The sequence below is a fragment of the Lissotriton helveticus genome, chromosome 1_1 (genome assembly GCF_964261635.1).
Source record: "Lissotriton helveticus chromosome 1_1, aLisHel1.1, whole genome shotgun sequence".
In the NCBI taxonomy this organism is placed as follows: Eukaryota; Metazoa; Chordata; class Amphibia; order Caudata; family Salamandridae; genus Lissotriton; species Lissotriton helveticus.
The window spans coordinates 1,428,131,201-1,428,150,708 of NC_136057.1; the positions used below are offsets into that span (position 1 = coordinate 1,428,131,201).

At 44.2% G+C, this 19,508-nt stretch overlaps 1 protein-coding gene across 1 annotated transcript in view; it reads right to left on the bottom strand.

The window, feature by feature from the left end:
* LOC144764150 (complement C3-like) overlaps window positions 1-19,508 on the bottom strand; it is a 604,987-nt gene that overhangs the window by 278,579 nt on the left and 306,900 nt on the right. The gene's annotated exons all lie outside the window — the stretch shown is intronic.

A 19,508-nucleotide genomic window follows, 5' to 3' on the forward strand; every position in this document is an offset into this window, starting at 1 on the left:
TTCTGAGGTATTTTGCCTTCTTTCCTTCACTGATTTAACTAAGGTGCTTGGATCATTAGGTCCCACAGACAAGTTTTCTTTGCTTCACCATTGGGACATCTTTATTCATGGAGACTTTGCAATTCTTATTCACAAATACTTTCTCTTTGGCATGCTGGGCCACTCCGAAACCTCTAAAGGGGCTATCCAGAGAATCATGTTACAATAGGTCTCAAAATCCAAGCAGCCATCTTCAAACCAGGGAACATTTGGGAATGCCTTTTGTTGGTGATCATCAGAAATGCATTGTCCTTATAAAGAACTGTTATGTACTCTACACTAAATGGCCCTCTTAACAGTCTAATTCCAAAGAAATGCCTGAAAGATTAGATAAAGAATCTTCTTCAAAAGTGAATAGTTTCTATTAGATTAATACTTCACATTGGATGAATGAATAGAGACCCTGAATTCAGGATCTGTACAATACAGAGCACACAAAAGAACTGAGTGTGAATAAGCGTCACAGTAATGCCACATGAAGTTTTGGGGCTGCGTAACTGCCTTGCCTAAATCATAACTTTAATATTCATCTTCAGTGAAAATTATGGCTAATATAATTTCCTGCTTTTTTTCTTGTTGAAAGGGACGTTAAAAAAGGTGGGACCACCCCAATTGTTTTTTTTTATCTGAGTTTTTATTTTATTTTTAAAAAGAAAAAGATAAGAAAAAGTCACTAACTAAATATAGGGGCAGATTTATGAGGCCCTTGCGCCACGTTTACGCCGCTGTTGCGTCACGCAAGGCGGCGTAAACGTGGCGCATCCCTACGACCGATTTACAACGTGACGCATCTAGGCAGATGCGTCACGTTGTAAAGCCCTGCGCCGCTTGTGGGCGTTCCGGCGCAGGGTGGGCGTTCCGGGGCAGGTGCGCCTCGCAAAAGTGGCTGAGTGAAATCTATAAGATTTCACTCAGTCACTGTCAGGCCAATGCTGCGTCAAAACCATGCGCCTGCTTGAAGCAGGCGTAGGTCTTGACGCAGCATTGCAAAGATGGGGCACCCCCGAGCCTTGCTGGAGCTGCGTCGCGCTTGCGACGCAACTCCAGCAATGCGCCACCTTAACGGCACAGATGCGTCACGCATCTGTGCCGTTTTTGCCCCATGGTGCGCCGCATTGTAAATGCGGCGCACCATGGGTGGCGGAGCAGCGGCGCAAGATAACTGGCGCTTCCCTGGGGATGCGCCAGTTATCATAAATCTGCCCCATAGTGTTTTGCAAAATAGATTTCTATTAATTCAACAAAGATACCAGTGATGGAGTACTACGTTTAGGGATAGGTTACTTTTTCCTGATAGGCATTTTGGATTTAAAACTGAATGTAAATAAAGAAATCATTTATTTTTATTCAGTGACAAATTTGTATAGGGCAGATTGAGAAAAAGTATGTATTTGTTGATGGATTGTGCCTTCTACGCTCTTCTATTTGAGGAAAAGCATTGAAGGTAGTCCTATTCAAGATCAAAAAGTATCACAACTTATTTTATTATAGACGTTTGCATAATTGAGATATATAAGACTCACATGACCATCTGTACATCCAGTCATACATATGTCATCAGTGTACAGATCTTGATTACAGTCCTACTGCCATGTTGGCAATTGTCTCTTGCCAAAGCTTTATATTCATCTTTCTGGTTACAAGGGCCTCACTTCTCTAAAGGTGGATTCATGAATGGAAGCATCCTTGTACAATATGTTGAGGCAGACTTCGGGTTTCCAAGTCCAGGACTGCCATAACCATACCTGATTTTCTGGATGAACTCTGACTATGTAACTAATGTTGCACTAAATGTTATTGTTTGCAAATCTATCTTATGGGGGTATCTAAAAACCCTGCCATGGAACAGGCACTCCTGGAGTAAATAAATGTACCTTATTTATTTGAAGAGTTTTCTATAGCGCCAGCAAGACCACATAAGGGTAACAGAGTGCTTTACATCCTGGCAGTTCAACGAGCACACCCCGTGGTAATCGAAACACAATCAGAAAAGAAAGCAAACATAACAGATCATGAAAATCAAAACAGAACTAAAGGGAACAAAAGAAAGTCAATGCATCTTAAGGTGATTGGAAGCTAGCCCAAAAATGTATTCATCAGTTACTCTTTGGCTTCCTTTTTGAAGGAAGCCATGGAGTTAATAAGTCTTATTTCAGGTGGCAAGGTGTTCCAGATTCTTGGGGCAATACCCAAAAAAGGTTGATTGTAAGTTTTTTTTTCATGGAATTTCGGTGGCTAGAGCCTCTAGAGGAGCGAGCACCCCCAGAAAGCTCACATTTTTGTGAAAGATAGATTAGGGTGTTGAAGTGTAAAGCTTTATGCGTCATTCAGGCAATTTTCAGATTAATCCTTGCTTCATACAGGAGCCATTTAAGAGATTTCAACTCAGGCGTGACGTGATAATAGCGTTTGTAGGCTGTAATGAGCCTCTCAGCGGAGTTGAGAGAGGCCCTAAGTGGCACCATCTACGCTCAAGGAAGGCCACAAAGGGTGGTACTACCGTAGTCCAATTTAGACATCACTAGGGCTTGCACCGCATTTTTGAAGTCCTTATGGGGTAGGAACGATTTAATTTACCTCAAGACTCACAGTTGGAGGTTCGTACCTTTGGTGAGATCACTGATGTGCTTTTGCATGTTTAGATGTTTGTCGAGTATCATTCCAGAGAGCTCACGGAATCAATTATGTTTGGAGTGCAGTTGAGAGCTGTGAGTTGTTGCATCCATTCTTTGAAGTCTGGGGAGTGATTGGTTGGGGCACTAAGGAGATATTCTGGTTTGAGTACATTTAGTTTCAAGTGATTGATAGTCAACCAACTTTGTGTTTCCTGAAGAGTTGAGTTGAGGGACCTTATGTCCTACGGAGAGGAGACTTACAGGTACTACTGGATACCTGCAAATGTCCACTCAAATAGTTATGTCGTATATACTTCTTTTTAGCAAAAGGATATATCCTTTTGAAAAAATGAAATCCTACCAATAATTTGAGGACCCTTTGATCTGATATTACAAAGCATTTGTCCTCTCTAGTAACTGTGTAGAATACGATAGCCCTATTAAAAAAATAAAAACCTACTCACTATGGGCCATATGTATGAAGAAAACATTTTGCAATTCCCTAATTGCGAATCCTTGCTATTCTCAATTAGGAAATCGCACAATGGCATGCATAAAAGTGTTTTGAATTCTTTCTATGATTCCCAGTGGGTCACAAATGATCTACCTCATGAATATCAATGAGGTAGGGCGCAATTTGTGACCCATTAGGAATCGAAAAAATCACAGGGATGGTGGCCTGCTAAGGTAATCAGACCACCATGTCTGTGATTGCTTTTAAATAAAGAAATCTTTTTCTTGTAAAGCATCCCATTTTCCTTAACCCCTTGTATGCTCATGACGAGCTGAGCTCGTCATGGCATACAGTGCTCGGGTGCTCATGACGAGCTCAGCTCGTCATGAGCTCCACCCGTGGGGGGAGCGCCAGTGCTCCCCCCGTGGGTGCCCGATCTATTTCGTTTGTACGGGGGAGAAAGGGGAAGACCTTCCCCTGCCTCCACTGCCTCCCCCCGCCCGCGTCATCAATGACGTCAGCGCGCCTGGTGAGTTTAGGGGCTGGGGAGGGGGGGATTGAAACGAAAGAGGCATCGGGGGAAAGGAAAGGATTTTCCTTTCCCTCGATGTCTCTTTCTGCATTCCTGCTGCACGATCGTGCGATCCTGCAGCAGGAATGCCCACTAGACACCAGGGATTTTTTTTTTGTTTGAATTGGCAAAGTTTGTTGGTTTAGGGAGCGGCCTCTTGGGCAAGGGTTGCTCCCATATTTGGGGCCAAATAGTTTCGCTTTCTCTGCCCCCCGGGTGGGGGCCAGAAGTTGCATATATTTTTTTAAAAATCTGCATTTTGGGGCATTGTTTGTGCGTTCGGGGACTGGCCCCTTGGGCAAGGGTCACTCTCATTATGGGGGCCATTTTGTGCAGCCCTTTTGTTTATTTTTGTTTTGGGGAGCGTCCCCTTGGACAAGGGACGCTCCTGTATTTGGGGGGCATTACAAATTTTATATGTTTTTTTCCTGGGGCAAAGAACAGTGGAGTGGCCCCTTGGGCAAGGGCCCCTCTTTTTTGGGGGGCTATCTTGTGTGGCCCTATTGTTTTTTTTAGTTTTTGGGAGCAACCCCTTGGACAAGGGTCGCTCCCCTTTCGGGGGCAGTAGTATACAAATATTTCTATGCACTGGGGCAAAGAGCAGGGGAGTGGCCCCTTGGGCAAGGGTCACTCTCCTTTTGGTGGCCATTTTGAGTAGCCCTAATGTTTTTTGTTTTGTTTTGGGGAGCAACCCCGTGGACAAGGGTTGCTCCCCTTTAGGGGGCAATTACTTTTGCTTTGTCTGCCCCCCGGGGGGGCATTATTAAAACATTTTTTTTCATAGAAACCATGCATTGGGGCAAAGTGCAGGGGACTGGCCCCTTGGGCAAGGGTCACTCTCCTTTTGGTGGCCATTTTGAGTAGCCCTAATGTTTTTTGTTTTGTTTTGGGGAGCAACCCCTTGGACAAGGGTTGCTCCCCTTTAGGGGGCAATTACTTTTGCTTTGTCTGCCCCCCGGGGGGGCATTATTTAATTTTTTTTTCTCCTAGAAACCATGCATTGGGGCAAAGTGCAGGGGACTGGCCCCTTGGGCAAGGGTCACTTTCATTTTGGGGGCTATTTTGAGTAGCCTTAGGGGCATGTTGTAAGCTTTTGGCTGCCCCCGAGGGGGGGGGGTCACATTTTTAGAAAAATAACCATAATGGGACCGGTTACTGGCTAATCAGCCATTATCAGCCAGGTTAGCTTGAGTGCAGTGCCAAAGTGAGCAAGGTACCCACGTCTGCCAACTTAGGGCAATCAAAGGGCACAGGGTCAGTCTGATTTGCATATGGCCATGTCTGAACTGGGTTGGTGAAGTGAGCTAAACAATGATGATGGATTAATTCAAGATCAGTTGCCTGGGGGTGAGTGTTAGATTTGCGCATGCGCTCCGTCCGTCATCCCCTTTGGTATCTGGAAGGGCAGTTCTTGTTTTTTTGTTTTTTTTGGGCCACTAGGGCACCAGGGTTTATTTTTATTTTGGTGATCCGCCCCATGGTCATGGGTCGGTCCCCTTCCTTTATGGGAGGATGATTGTGGCCTTTTCTGCCCTCTTTGAGTGGCAGAGTAGCAGTTCCATCTGTTCCCAAGGGGGGCAGAAGCCAGTAGACACCAGAATTTTTAAAAAGTTTGTCTTTTTATGGGTGGCCTCAAGGGCAAGGGTTGCTCCCCTATTGATGTTATACTGTTAGGCCCACCTAACCCTTAACTTGGCATGTTGGACTAGTGAATTTTTTGTGTATGTGAATCTAATGTTTTTTTTTCTTCTTTTTAAATCTAGTCTCAAGATTTTGATTCCTGTTTACGGTTTCGACAGTGGTTGTTCTGCCGTTTTGTGTATTTGCATTTTTGTAGGTAAGAACATTATTTTTGTTGTACGTACTCCAAATGAGCAATATTGCAAAGTTTGGATTATTTTTTGTAAGTGGTGTCTTAGTGGCATTTAATTAGTGTTTTGAGCATGAACATTTTTGTGATGTGTTTTGCATTGTCTTATGTCTATTTTTTTCTCTTTCTTTTTTAGTGGGATATTGTTGATCCATACTGTGTCAGTGCAGACTATGTGGTGGTGAGTTTAGTTGCTTCTGGCAAGTGAGTGGTATTGTTTTGCACTGTGTAGTTATTTTTGATAAAGGTGAATTTTGTTCATTGCTTATTTCACATAGTGATTATGGATCACTGACATAATATCGACAGACAGAATATCGACTATCAAAAATATCGTTGACAAAATATCGACAGACAGAATATCGAGTTTGTATCTACAAACAGGTAGGTACAAAAATATCGAGTACAAAATATCGTTTTACAAAAATATAGTTGTTAAAAATATTGACTTTATTAAAAACAGTGTTAAATTAAATTAATAGTAAAAATTCATTACTATAATATACTATTCCCACTCCAGAGAGTGCAACAGTAGGGAAAGCGTTGGATAGCGTAGGGGTAAAAATTACTATTCCCACTCCAGTGGGTGCAACAGTAGGGAAAGCGTTGGATAGCGTTGGGGTTAAAATTACTATTCCCACTCCAGTGGGTGCAACAGTAGGGAAAGCGTTGGATAGCGTAGGGGTTAAAATTACTATTCCCACTCCAGTGGGCGCAACAGTAGGGAAAGCGCTGGATAGCGTAGGGGTAAAAAACTGTCTATATTTTTAACATTCGATATTACATTACTTACCTAAAAAACGATATTTTTGATGTCTATATTCTGTCCTGTCGATATTTTGTCCATTCGATATTTAAAACTCGATTATATGTCCATTCGATATTTTGAAGTCGATATTTTGACTGTTTACCAGTGATTATAGTTGTTGACTTGTGTGTCAAGTTACCTTTGTTAGTAATCATTATGGCTAGCCGTAGAATGACTGCTCAGCAGGTGGTAGTTATGCTTCTTGAATCTTCCTCTGAGACGGATTATGACACTGACAGTGCGTCTGAGGGAGAGGAGGGAGGGGAAGATTCTGGCAGTGAGTTTTCTCTCCACATGGAATCATCGGATGATGAAGGTACTCTCAGTTCAGATGAAGGGCCTGTGTTAGAGGAGGACACTGCTGTGCCGATGGTGCAAGAGGCAGCTGGATTTCAGCCTGAGGCTGCTAGTCATCCTACTGGAAGTGTTGGGCTCTGGGTTGATCCTAACATGGTGCAGCCGGTGTTGTCTGCCTTTAGCGGTGATGCAGGGTGTAGAGTGGATTGTGAAACTTTTTGCCTATACAGTATTTTCAGTTATTTATGGATGATGTGTTTTTGGGTGAGATTGTTGAGCAGACTAATTTGTATGCTGAACAGTTTTTGAGGGTCAACAGTGACAAACTTAGGCCCCACTCTAGAGCTACCCGGTGGACTCCCACAAATCTGGAAGAGCTGAAGGAGTTTTTGGGATTGACTTTATTGATGGGTTTGTTAAAGAAGCCGAACCTGGCTTCATATTGGTCTACCAGTCCTTTGATGGCAACAGCCATATTTCCAGCTGTTATGACTCGTGATCGGTATTTACTTTTGCTACGCATGTTGCATTTTGTGGATAATTCTGAGGCGTTGCCACGTAGTCACCCTGACTGTGACCGTCTTTTTAAGATTCGGCCTGTTCTTGATCACTTTGTTGATCGTTTTTCAGAGATTTACATTCCTGAGAAAGAAATGTCTATTGATGAGTCTTTGGTTTTGTTTAAGGGTCGTTTGGTTTTTAGGGAGTACATCCCTAGCAAGAGGGCACGCTATGGAATTAAACTGTATCTGTTGTCTGAGAGTAAGACAGGGTATGTTTTTAATTTTTGTGTGTACACTGGTAGAGATTCCACTATTGACCCCCCTGGTTGTCCGTCCACTTTTGGAGTGTCAGAGAAAATTGTGTGGGATCTTGCTAGAAGACTGTTCAACAGAGGCCACCATTTGTACCTTGATAACTTCTACACTGCTGTGCAATTGTTTAAAGAATTGTTTAAAGTGGACACTTTTGCATGTGGCACAATCCGCTCTAACCACAAAGGTTTTCCAAAGGAGCTTGTTTGCAACAAACTTCAGAGGGGTCAGTGCAGTTCCTTACTTTGTGGCGAACTACTAGCTATGAAATTTGTGGACAGGAGGGATGTGTACATGCTGAGTACCATCCATGATGAGAGTACTTCACCTCTGCCAGTTTGGGGTCAGGTTGCTGAAGTGCACAAACCTGTGTGCATTCCGGACTACAATAAGCACATGGGTGGTGTTGACAGAGTAGATCAGAGGTTGGAACCTTACACTGCTATTCGGAAGGCTTATGTTTGGTATAAGAAGTTGGCCATCCATTTTTTCAACTTAGCAACTTTCAATGCTTTTATTGTGTTCAAGGCGTGTTCTCCTGGGTCAAAGTTGACCTTTCATCAGTTTCAGCACTCTGTGATATCTAGCCTTGTTGTTGTGGAGCAAGTAAGTGTTCCTAGTTTTGGAGTGGTGGAGGATGTGGCTCGATTGAAAGATTGCCACTTTCCTGATTACATTCCTCCCACATCTACAAAAGACTTTCCCACTAGGAGATGTAGAGTCTGTTGGCGAAGAGGTTTGCGGAAGGAGACTCGTCTTTACTGCCCTGGGTGTCCTTCTAACCCTGGGCTGTGTGTGCCTGCTTGTTATAGAGCTTACCACACACCAAAGAATTTTTGGAAGTATCCATGAGTGGTAAAATGTACTGCCTGGTCTGTGTTTTTTAAATAATTTGTATTCTTTTTTAAGGTTGGCATTTGTGCAATGTTTTTAGTTACAGGTTTTGTGTTACTAGATTTTTATCTATTTGCAATTATTTTGTTAAAAAAATATCAAAATTTGATGGTGTGCGTAGGCTGGCGGTGTGGGCGGAGTGGTGCTTGGCTGGTGGTGTGCGTGGCATGGCGCTTGGCTGTCAGTGTGCGTGGAGTGGCTTTTGGCTGGTGGTGTGCGTGGAGTGGCACGTGGCTGGTGGTGTGTGTGGAGTGGCGCTTGGCTGGTGGTGTGCGTGGAGTGATACTTGGCTGTCTGTGCACAGAGTGGTGCTTGGCTGGCGGTGTGTGTGGAGTGGCGCTTGGCTGTCGGTGTGCGTGGAGTGGCTTTTGGCTGGTGGTGTGCGTGGAGTGGCGCTTGGCTGGTGGTGTGTGCGGAGTGGTGCTTGGCTGGCGGTGTGTGTGGAGTGGCGCTAGGCTGGATGGTGTGCGTGGAGTGGTACTTGGCTGTCTGTGCACGGAGTGGTGCTTGGCTGGCGGTGTGCGTGGAGTGGCGCTTGGCTGGCGGTGTGCGTGGAGTGGTGCTTGGCTGGTGGTGTGCATGGAGTGGCACTTGGCTGGTGGTGTGTGTGGAGTGGCGCTTGGCTGGTGGTGTGCGTGGAGTGGTACTTGGCTGTCTGTGCACAGAGTGGTGCTTGGCTGGCGGTGTGTGTGGAATGGCGCTTGGCTGGCCGTGTGCGTGGAGTGGTACTTGGCTGTCGGTGAGCGCGGAGTGGTGTTTGGCTGGCGGTGTGCATCATCTGGTGCTTGGATGGTGGTGTGGGTGGACTGGCGCTCAGCTGACGGTGTGTGAGTAGTTACTTTCTGTTGGTCACTACACACACTGCTAGTTGAGTGACACTCCACGCAGTCCATCATTTTGTGTAGTTTCAGTGTCAGGAATGTGGGCGTGGGAAAGTGATGGGCCCTTGAATGGCGGTGTCTGCTGGTGTGAGTGTTGTAATGTGATGGGTCCGCGGCTGGCGGTGTGAATGTTTTGTATGTGTCACACATACGACAGGTGTATGAATGGCCTGTAAAGAGGTTGGTGCCTTGACGTAGCTTTACAGCTAACGAGCTGTGAGTCAGTGGTTCAGTTTCTCATACTTTCAATTTATTCGCAGTGCATTTCATTTTTGTGAAATTACTTGCGAATACAATTGTATGTACTGAATCATCACTCACCCTCGTGCCAAATCCAACCAGTATGTGTGTGTGTGCTTGCGGATTAGAAGGCTGTGCAGTAATATTTGTCTTTTTTCTCTTTCTGAAGTAGGGTGTACCTTGTCCCTTTTTGTGAATGTTGTAATGTGTTGCTTTTCCTTCCGGATGGTGTCAATGGTCTGGTGTGTATCAGGTATGAAAGGTGCGTGAATGGCCTGTAAAACGGTTGGTGCCTTGTCGTGGCTTTACAGCTCACGAGTTGCGAGTCACTGGTTCGGTTTTTATGCATTTATTTATTGACAGAGCATTTCATTTTTTTTAAATATCTTGTTAATAAAATTTTATGTACTGAACCATCACTCGCCCTTGTGCCAAATCCAACCTGTATGTGTGTGTCTTTGAGGAATAGATAGCCATGCTTGAATGTTTGACTTTTGAGTAACTCTGTTAAGGTGTACATTATAGCTATAAATAACTTACTAAATGTAGATATTTTTGTTAAACCATGGGAGTATATGGTCATGTCTTTCTTGTGAATTCTATTGTTTTTTTTATCCACAATGTCCTGCAAACTTGAAAATGTCTGTCACAATTTTCATGCAATATTGTCCCAAGAATCTAACGCTCTCAAATTGAAAACTTAATTAATTAAAAAAAAAATGGTTTTGCAAGGGGGTTCCCATGAGTTTTTGGCCCGTGGCTCGGTGGCCATCTTTGGAAACTACCAAACCCAAACAGTTCTGAAAACTAGACACCTGGGGGAGTCCAGGGAGGTATGGTATGCGTGGTACCCCAATGTTTTCCTACCCAGAATTCCCTGCAAACCTTAAATTTAGGTTAAAAAAACACTTTTCCATACATTTTTGCGTGGGATCTCCGTGCCGGCACAAATGTCCTACCACCCAGCATTCCACTTGATCTCCCGAGTAAAATGATACCTCACTTGTGTGTGTGGGCCAAAGGCCTGTGACTAGGATGACCCCAAAACAGTAGAATTCTCTGTGCTTAATTTGTCAATCCTCAATGCTACAATTTCTAAAAAATACATTTTTGGCCTGTTCTGCTTTGGCCCACCCACACAAGTGAGGTATCATTTTACTCGGGAGAACAAGGGGAACGCTGTGTGGTAGGACATTATTGCCAGCACGGAGATCCCACGCAAAAAAGTTGGGAAAAGTGATTTTTTTTTTCTGTGAAAATTCTTTTTATTTCTTTTGTTTGTGACAAAATAACCATTTATACAAATATGTCCCCTAGTTTACTTTCAACAAGGAAAGCCATCCATTACAAGACAGACAGAAATCCAACTTTTAATAGCTAAGCAGGGAAATCTTTTTCCAAACTTTTTCACAGAAAGATGGGAGTAAATTAAGCATTTACAAATAAAAACACATTATGACAAGTTAGCAATGTCCATGAAAGAAACCTACTGTATCTAATATATTTCAGTACCTACAAAAATATATATACATTTAAATATGGACACTTCGGCCCTGGAGCTAAGGAAGAACTCGGCACAAGTATACAACGTTTGTATTGGTGTTTCAGGTGGAAAAAAAACCTACCATTTTCAAAAGACAAGTAGTGTATACAACTACTGTAGTTAGTTTTTTCTTGGATGCTCACAGGTTACACCTTGTGTGCCATGGCTGGCTGCTACTGCAGCTATATACGTTCAGCAGTACTGATGGAGTGAGTGGGGAGTCACTAACATCGCCTGGTAAGCTGTAAAAAGCACTGTCTCTGGCTGTCACTGACTTCCTGCAGGGTACACTGTAGCAGCGAATTACATTAGCTACCTCTGGTTTCAGTGTAAGCAACTGCAGCTTGCTCCAGAAGCACACCCAAGTACCCTTGAAAGGTGTATGATAAGAGCAACTAAACTTGTTTGGTGTTCTTTATGCCCAGGCACTTTGAGAATGGCTTCTGCAAGGTTTGTATAGCACAGAACCAAAAAAACATAATTTCTAATTCCAAGCACTTGTACTCAACAAGTCGACCCGGCCATTAAGAGCACTACAGTCTCTAGGTTTGTACCTCATTTTTCTCTTTTGAGTACATTTTTCCACTGTTTAAAGTTACCAATGAGATCATAGGAGGCTCAGAAGTTACTTAAAAATTGCAGAGAAACTGTACGGAGGAGCTAATAAAATCCCAGGTTCAGTGACAAGAATTTGATGCCCTGGAGTGTGGCATCGCGTTGCTTTCTGCTTCGATATCTGTTCCTGATGTTTTGAAACCTGTTTTGAAGTGTTTCCTCATTGCCCTATCTCTTTCTAATGTACTAAATGATGTCTTGGAATATCTTTAAATTTGCCAGTTTAGAATTCACTGAGCTGCTTGGTGATCTGTAGCAGCAGGATTTGGCTTGCTAACAAGCTTTTGATATGACAAGTGTGCCAGCCATTCTAATTTTCTTGGGATTCAAATTTAAATTTTGTTTAAAAAGAAAAAGGGGGCCAACTTGAAACTACTGGGCAAGTTTTTACGACCATCCTAAATTTGCTTTCTTGGGCATGATAGGAGCAGCAGTTTTTTTTCCATTGTACAATGAGGCATACAACTGGTCTGATAGATTCATAAACTGTTTCCTGAATCACTGTACTTTTGCACTAGTCGAAGAAGGATCTTTGTGTGCAACGTATTTTGTATCACTCACTGAACGTACTCGGATCCAGCGACCCACTCAGTTTCTGAAAGCAATCCTGATGGAAGTATTTGCCTGCAGCAGCAGTAAACCTCAAACAAAATGGAATACTTGGAGCAAACACATGAATGTTCGATGAGTTACTACATAAAAATAGACATGAATGCACAATAATGCGTAGGCTAACTTTGTACCCCTGTAAGCTTTCACATTTTTTTTTTGCACCTTGGCATATAGTGCAAAAATGTTCAGCATGTGTTGAAAATCTGCTAGCCCATCTTTCCTTTTTTCCTTCCTCTGACAATCTATTTTCTACGTTTAAGTATATTTAAAAAGGGATGTTGCCCTATAATGGTGTGCACTGATTTTATGCACCCATGCCGTCTCAGACCCTGTTCTTTTTTGTATGCATTTTCTCTGTAGCATTGCTTTGGTGCTCTACTTCGTGTTGCTGGTGCACCATCTCAATTCCCTCTACCAGCACAGTCCCCTCAGTTTTGCGTTTTTAACATGCACATTAAGTTTACTATTTTGCTGTAGTAGGTTGTATCTAGTTTCCTTTTGCCGAGTTGATCTGAGATGAAGACTACAGCAGCCCATATCCACAATCACAGTGAGGAAAGTTGGCATTGAAAAATTCCATTGAGAGGGTATTTTCACAGCCCTCTCAACATGCTGCCTGCTTACTTTGGGAAAGGACCAATCAGCCAAGTCTTCCTTTACACTTGGACCATTTGTTTCTGTAGCACAAGGCCCTGGAGCAATGTTAGTGTGTAAACAAGACTTTGACAAATTGTTAGACCACTAAATGTTTTCAGGATGCGTTCTATTTATTTGGTATTCAGTTGTGGGATCCAACAGTTTTGTTCCATATGTAGAGAACTGTACAGAAAAGAAAACCGTAACATATTTGCTGTTTTGTAGTTAATTTTATTGGCACTCCTTCCAGTCGTAGTCTGCTCTGGGATGGTTTGGTTTGCGTTTGGTTTGCAGAGTAGACCTTGCACTTTTGTCAGCTGTTTTCGTATTATCTACTCTGTCGGGGAAAATCACACATTCCTCGCAGCATGTCTTAATTGGTCAGCACTACTTGTCTTTTGGAAAAGTGATTTTTTTTACCTAATTTTAAGGTTTGCAAGGAATTCTGGGTAGGAAAACATTGGGGGACCCATGCATGCCATACCTCCCTGGACTCCCACGGGTGTCTAGTATTCAGAACTGTTTGGGTTTGGTAGTTTCCAAAGATGGCCATCGAGCCCCGGGCCAAAAACTCAGGTGCCCCCCTTCAAAAAATAAGGTAGTTTTGCTAAAGGTAATTTTTAAGTCTCCACCGTACGATTTGGGCCTTTTGCTGTTGCAGCCACTATGCCTACCCACGCAAGTGAGGCACCATTTTTTTCAGGAGACCCGGGGGAACACTGGGTGGGAGGAAATTTGTGTGAGCCCATTGATGCCACGCTGGTAGGCACTTTGCAGAAAAAGGGCCCTTTTTCACTGCGAAATTGCGGTGCGACCATGTTGCGTTTTGCGCTGTTTCCTGTCGCAGGCACTAGGCAGACCCAGGCAAGTGAGGTACCATTTTTTTGGCAGACCTGGGGAAACGCGGGGTGGGTGGAAATTTGTTGATCCACGCAGATTCCAGAACATTCCACCACAGAAATGTGAGGAAAATGCGTTTTTTTGCACAACTCTTTAGCTTTGCAAGGGATTCTGGGTAACATAACCTGGTGGGAGGCAGTTGCTTTACCCCATCCTGAATTTCCCTGGGTGTCTAGTTTTCAAAAATGTATAGGTTTGCTAGGTTTCCCTAGGTGCTGGCAGAGCTAGTGTTCAAAAACAAAAGGTAGGCACTTTGCCAAAAAAGGGCCAGTTTTCACTGCAAAATTGCGGTGCGAATACGTTGCGCTTTGCGCTGTTTCCTGTCGCAGTCACTAGGCAGACCCAGGAATTTGAGGTACCATTTTTTTCGGGAGACCTGGGGGAACGCGGGGTGGGTGGAAATGTGTTGATCCACGCAGATTCCAGAACTTTCCACCACAGAAATGCGAGGAAAATGCGATTTTTTTTTACAATTGTTTAGCTTTGCAAGGGATTCTGGGTAACAGAACCTGGTGGGAGGCAGCTGAGTCACCCCATCCTGAATTTCCCTGGGTGACTAGTTTTCAAAAATGTATAGGTTTGCTAGGTTTCCCTAGGTGCTGGCAGAGCTAGTGTTCAAAAACAAAAGGTAGGCACTTTGCCAAAAAAGGGCCAGTTTTCACTGCAAAATTGCGGTGCGATCACGTTGGGTTTTGCTCTGTTTCCTGTCGCAGGCACTAGGCAGACCCAGGCAAATGAGGTACCATTTTTTTCGGGAGACCTGGGGGAACGCGGGGTGGGTGGAAATGTGTTGATCCACGCAGATTCCAGAACTTTCCACCACAGAAATGCGAGGAAAATTCGATTTTTTTTTTACAATTGTTTAGCTCTGCAAGGGATTCTGGGTAACAGAACCTGGTGGGAGGCAGTTGAGTCACCCCATCCTGAATTTCCCTGGGTGACTAGTTTTCAAAAATGTATAGGTTTACTAGGTTTCCCTAGGCGCCGACAGAGCTAGGGTTCAAAAACAAAAGGTAGGCACTTTGCCAAAAAATGGCCCATTTTCACTGCAAAATTGCGGTGCGAATACGTTGCGCTTTGCGCTGTTTCCTGTCGCAGGCACTAGGCAGACCCAGGAATTTGAGGTACCATTTTTTTGGGAAGACCTGGGGGAACGCGGGGTGGGTGGAAATTTGTTGATCCACACAGATTCCAGAACTTTCCACCACAGAAATGTGAGGAAAATGCGTTTTTCTTGACAATTGTTTAGCTTTGCAAGGGATTCTGGGTATCCGAACCTGGTGGGAGGCAGTGGAGTCACCCCATCCTGAATTTCCCTGGGTGTCTAGTTTTCAAAAATCTATAGGTTTGCTAGGTTTCCCTAGGTACCGGCAGAGCTAGGGTTCAAAAACAAAAGGTAGGCACTTTGCCAAAAAAGGGCCCGTTTTCACTGCGAAATTACAGTGCGAACACGTTGCGTTTTGCGCTGTTTCCTGTCACAGGCACTAGGCAGACCCAGGCAAGTGAGGTACCATTTTTTTCGGGAGACCTGGGGAAACGCGGGGTGGGTGGAAATTTGTTGATCCACTTAGATTCCAGAACTTTCCACCACAGAAATGTGAGGAAAATGCGTTTTATTTTACAATTTCTTAGTTTTGCAAGGGATTTTGGGTAACATAACCTGGTGGGAGGCAGTTGAGTTACCCCATCCTGAATTCCCCTGGGTGTCTAGTTTTCATAAATGTATAGGTTTGCTAGGTTTCCCAAGGTGCCGGCAGAGCTAGGGTTAAAAAACAAAAGGTAGGCACTTTGCCAAAAAATTGTGTGTTTTCACTGCGAAATTGCAGTGCGATCACGTTGCGTTTTGCTCTGTTTCCTGTCGCGGGCACTAGGCAGACCCATGCAAATGAAGTACCATTTTTTTTCAGGAGTCCTGGGGGAACGCGGGGTGGGTGGAAATTTGTTGATCCACGCAGATTCCAGAACTTTCCACCACAGAAATGTGAGGAAAATGCGATTTTTTTTACAATTGTTTAGCTTTGCAAGAGATTCTGGGTAACAGAACCTGGTGGGAGGCAGTTGAGTCACCCCATCCTGAATTTCCCTGGGTGTCTAGTTTTCAAAAATGTATAGGTTTACTAGGTTTTCCTAGGTGCCGACAGAGCTAGGGTTCAAAAACGAAAGGTAGGCACTTTGCCGAAGAGGGCCCATTTTCACTGCAAAATTGTGGTGCGAATACGTTGCGCTTTGCGCTGTTTCCTGTCGCAGGCACTAGGCAGACCCAGGCAAGTGAGGTGCCATTTTTTTGGGAAGACCAGGGGGAACGCGGGGTGGGTGGAAATTTGTTGATCCACACAGATCCAGAACTTTCCACCGCAGAACTGTGAGGACAATGCGTTTTTTTTTTTACAATTGTTTAGCTTTGCAAGGGATTTTGGGTAACAGAACCTGGTGGGAGGCAGTTGAGTCACCCCATCCTGAATTTCCCTGGGTGTCTAGTTTTTAAAAATGTATAGGTTTGCTAGGTTTTCCTAGGTACCGGCAGAGCTAGGGTTAAAAAACAAAAGGTAGGTACTTTGCCAAAAAAGGGCCCATTTTCACTGCAAAATTGTGGTGCGAACACGTTGCGTTTTGCGCTGTTTCCTGTCGCAGGCACTAGGCAGACCCAGGCAAGTGAGGTACCATTTTTTTGAGAGACCTGGGGGAACGCGGGGTGAGTGAAAATTTGTTGATCCACGTAGATTCCAGTACTTTCCACCACAGAAATGTGAGGAAAATGTTTTTTTTTTACAATTTCTTAGATGTGCAAGGGATTCTGGGTAACATAACCTGGTGGGAGGCAGTTGAGTTACCCCATCCTGAATTCCCCTGGGTGTCCAGTTTTCAAAAATGTATAGGTTTGCTAGGTTTCCCTAGGTGCCGGCGGAGCTAGGGTTAAAAAACAAAAGGTAGGCACTTTGCCAAAAAAGGGTTAGTTTTCACTGCGAAATTGCGGTGCGAACACATTGTGTTTGGCGCTGTTTCCTGTCGCAGGCACTAGGCAGACCCAGGCAAGTGAGGTACCATTTTTTTCAGGAGACCTGGGGGAAATTTGTTGATCCACGCAGATTCCAGAACTTTCCACCACAGAAATGTGAGGAAAATGCGTTTTTTTTGGACAATTTTTTAGCTTTGCAAGGGATTCTGGGTAACATAACCTGGTGGGAGGCAGTTGAGTTACCCCATCCTGAATTCCCCTGGGTGTCTAGTTTTCAAAAATGTATAGGTTTTCCTAGGTGCCGACAGAGCTAGGGTTCAAAAACGAAAGGTAGGCACTTTGCCGTAAAAGGGCCCATTTTCACTGCAAAATTGTGGTGCGAATACGTTGCGCTTTGCGCTGTTTCCTGTCGCAGGCACTAGGCAGACCCAGGCAAGTGAGGTACCATTTTTTTGGGAAGACCCAGGGGAACGCGGGGTGGGTGGAAATTTGTTGATCCACACAGATTCCAGAACTTTCCACCGCAGAACTGTGAGGAAAATGCGTTTTTTTTACAATTGTTTAGCTTTGCAAGGGATTCTGGGTAACAGAACATGGTGGGAGGCAGTTGAGTCACCCCATCCTGAATTTCCCTGGGTGTCTAGTTTTTAAAAATGTATAGGTTTGCTAGGTTTCCCTAGGTACCGGCAGAGCTAGGGTTCAAAAACAAAAGGTAGGTACTTTGCCAAAAAAGGGCCCATTTTCACTGCAAAATTGCGGTGCGAACACGTTGCGTTTTGCGCTGTTTTCTGTCGCAGGCACTAGGCAGACCCAGGCAAGTGAGGTACCATTTTTTTTGGGAGACCTGGGGGAACGCAGGGTGGGTGGAAATTTGTTGATCCACGTAGATTCCAGTACTTTCCACCACAGAAATGTGAGGAAAATGTTTTTTTTTTACAATTTCTTAGATTTGCAAGGGATTCTGGGTAACATAACCTGGCGGAAGGCAGTTGAGTTACCCCATCCTAAATTCCCCTGGGTGTCTAGTTTTCAGAAATGTATAGGTTTGCTAGGTTTCCCTAGGTGCCGGCAGAGCTAGGGCTCAAAAACAAAAGGTAGGCACTTTGCCAAAAAAGGGTTAGTTTTCACTGCAAAATTGCGGTGCGAACACTTTGTGTTTTGCGCTGTTTCCTGTCGCAAGCACTAGGCAGACCCAGGCAAGTGAGGTACCATTTTTCTCAGGAGACCTGGGGGAACGCGGGGTAGGTGGAAATTTGTTGATCCACACAGATTCCATAACTTTCCACCACAGAAATGTGAGGAAAATGCGTTTTTCTTGACAATTGTTTAGCTTTGCAAGGGATTCTGGGTATCAGAACCTGGTGGGAGGCAATGGAGTCACCCCATCCTGAATTCCCCTGGGTGTCTAGTTTTCAAAAATGTATAGGTTTGCTAGGTTTCCCTAGGTACCGGCAGAGCTAGGGTTAAAAAAAAAAGGTAGGCACTTTGCCAAAAAAGGGCCCGTTTTCACAGCGAAATTACGGTGCGAACACGTTGCGTTTTGCGCTATTTCCTGTCGCAGGCACTAGGCAGACCCAGGCAAGTGAGGTACCATTTTGTTCGGGAGACCTGGGGGAACGCGGGGTGGGTGGAAATTTGTTGATCCACATAGATTCCAGAACTTTCCACCACAGAAATGTGAGGAAAATGCATGTTTTTTTACAATTTCTTAGCTTTGCAAGGGATTTTGGGTAACATAACCTGGTGGGAGGCAGTTGAGTTACCCCATCCTGAATAACCCGGAGTGTCTAGTTTTAAAAAATGTATAGGTTTACTAGGTTTTCCTGGGTGCCGACAGAGCTAGGGTTCAAAAACGAAAGGTAGGCACTTTGCCGAAAAAGGGCCCATTTTCACTGCAAAATTGCGGTGCGAATACGTTGCGCTTTGCTCTGTTTCCTGTCGCAGGCACTAGGCAGACCCAGGCAAGTGAGGCACCATTTTTTTGGGAAGACCTAGGGGAACGCGGGGTGGGTGGAAATTTGTTGATCCACACAGATTCAAGAACTTTTCCCCACAGAAATGTGAGGAAAATGCGTTTTATTTTACAATTTTTTAGCTTTGCAAGGGATTCTGGGTAACAGAACCTGGTGGGAGGCAGTTGAGTCACCCCATCCTGAATTCCCCTGGGTGTGTTGTTTTCAAAAATGTATAGGTTTGCTAGGTTTCCCTAGGTGCCGGCAGAGCTAGGGTTCAAAAACAAAAGGTTGGCACTTTGCCAAAAAAGGGCCAGTATTGACTGCGAAATTGAGGTGCGACCACGTTGCGTTGTGCGCCGTTTCCTGTTGCAGGCACTAGGCAGACTCAGGCAAGTGAGGTACCATTTTTTCCTTAAGAGTTTGGGGGACGCGGGCTGGTTGGAAATCTGTTGATCCACGCAGATTCCAGAACTTTCCACCACAGAAATGTGAGGAAAATGCATTTTGTTCCCCAATGTTTTAGGTTTGCAAGGGATTCTGGGTAACAGAACCTGGTGGGAGGCAGTAGAGTCACTTATCTTAAGTGTCTGTGACACTTAACCTCAGCGCACTGTCGCTCTGCGCGGTTGTAATACAAACACTCCGCCTTAATTTTTACTCAATAAACACAGTTGTTTGTTTTCAAAGTATACACTTTATCGTAAAATAAACCACAAATGATTAAGTAGCTTTTCCTCAGTTACATAATGCTTTCATTCAAAAATTATACAATATCAGAAAATTCACATTGTTACATTTTTCAACAAT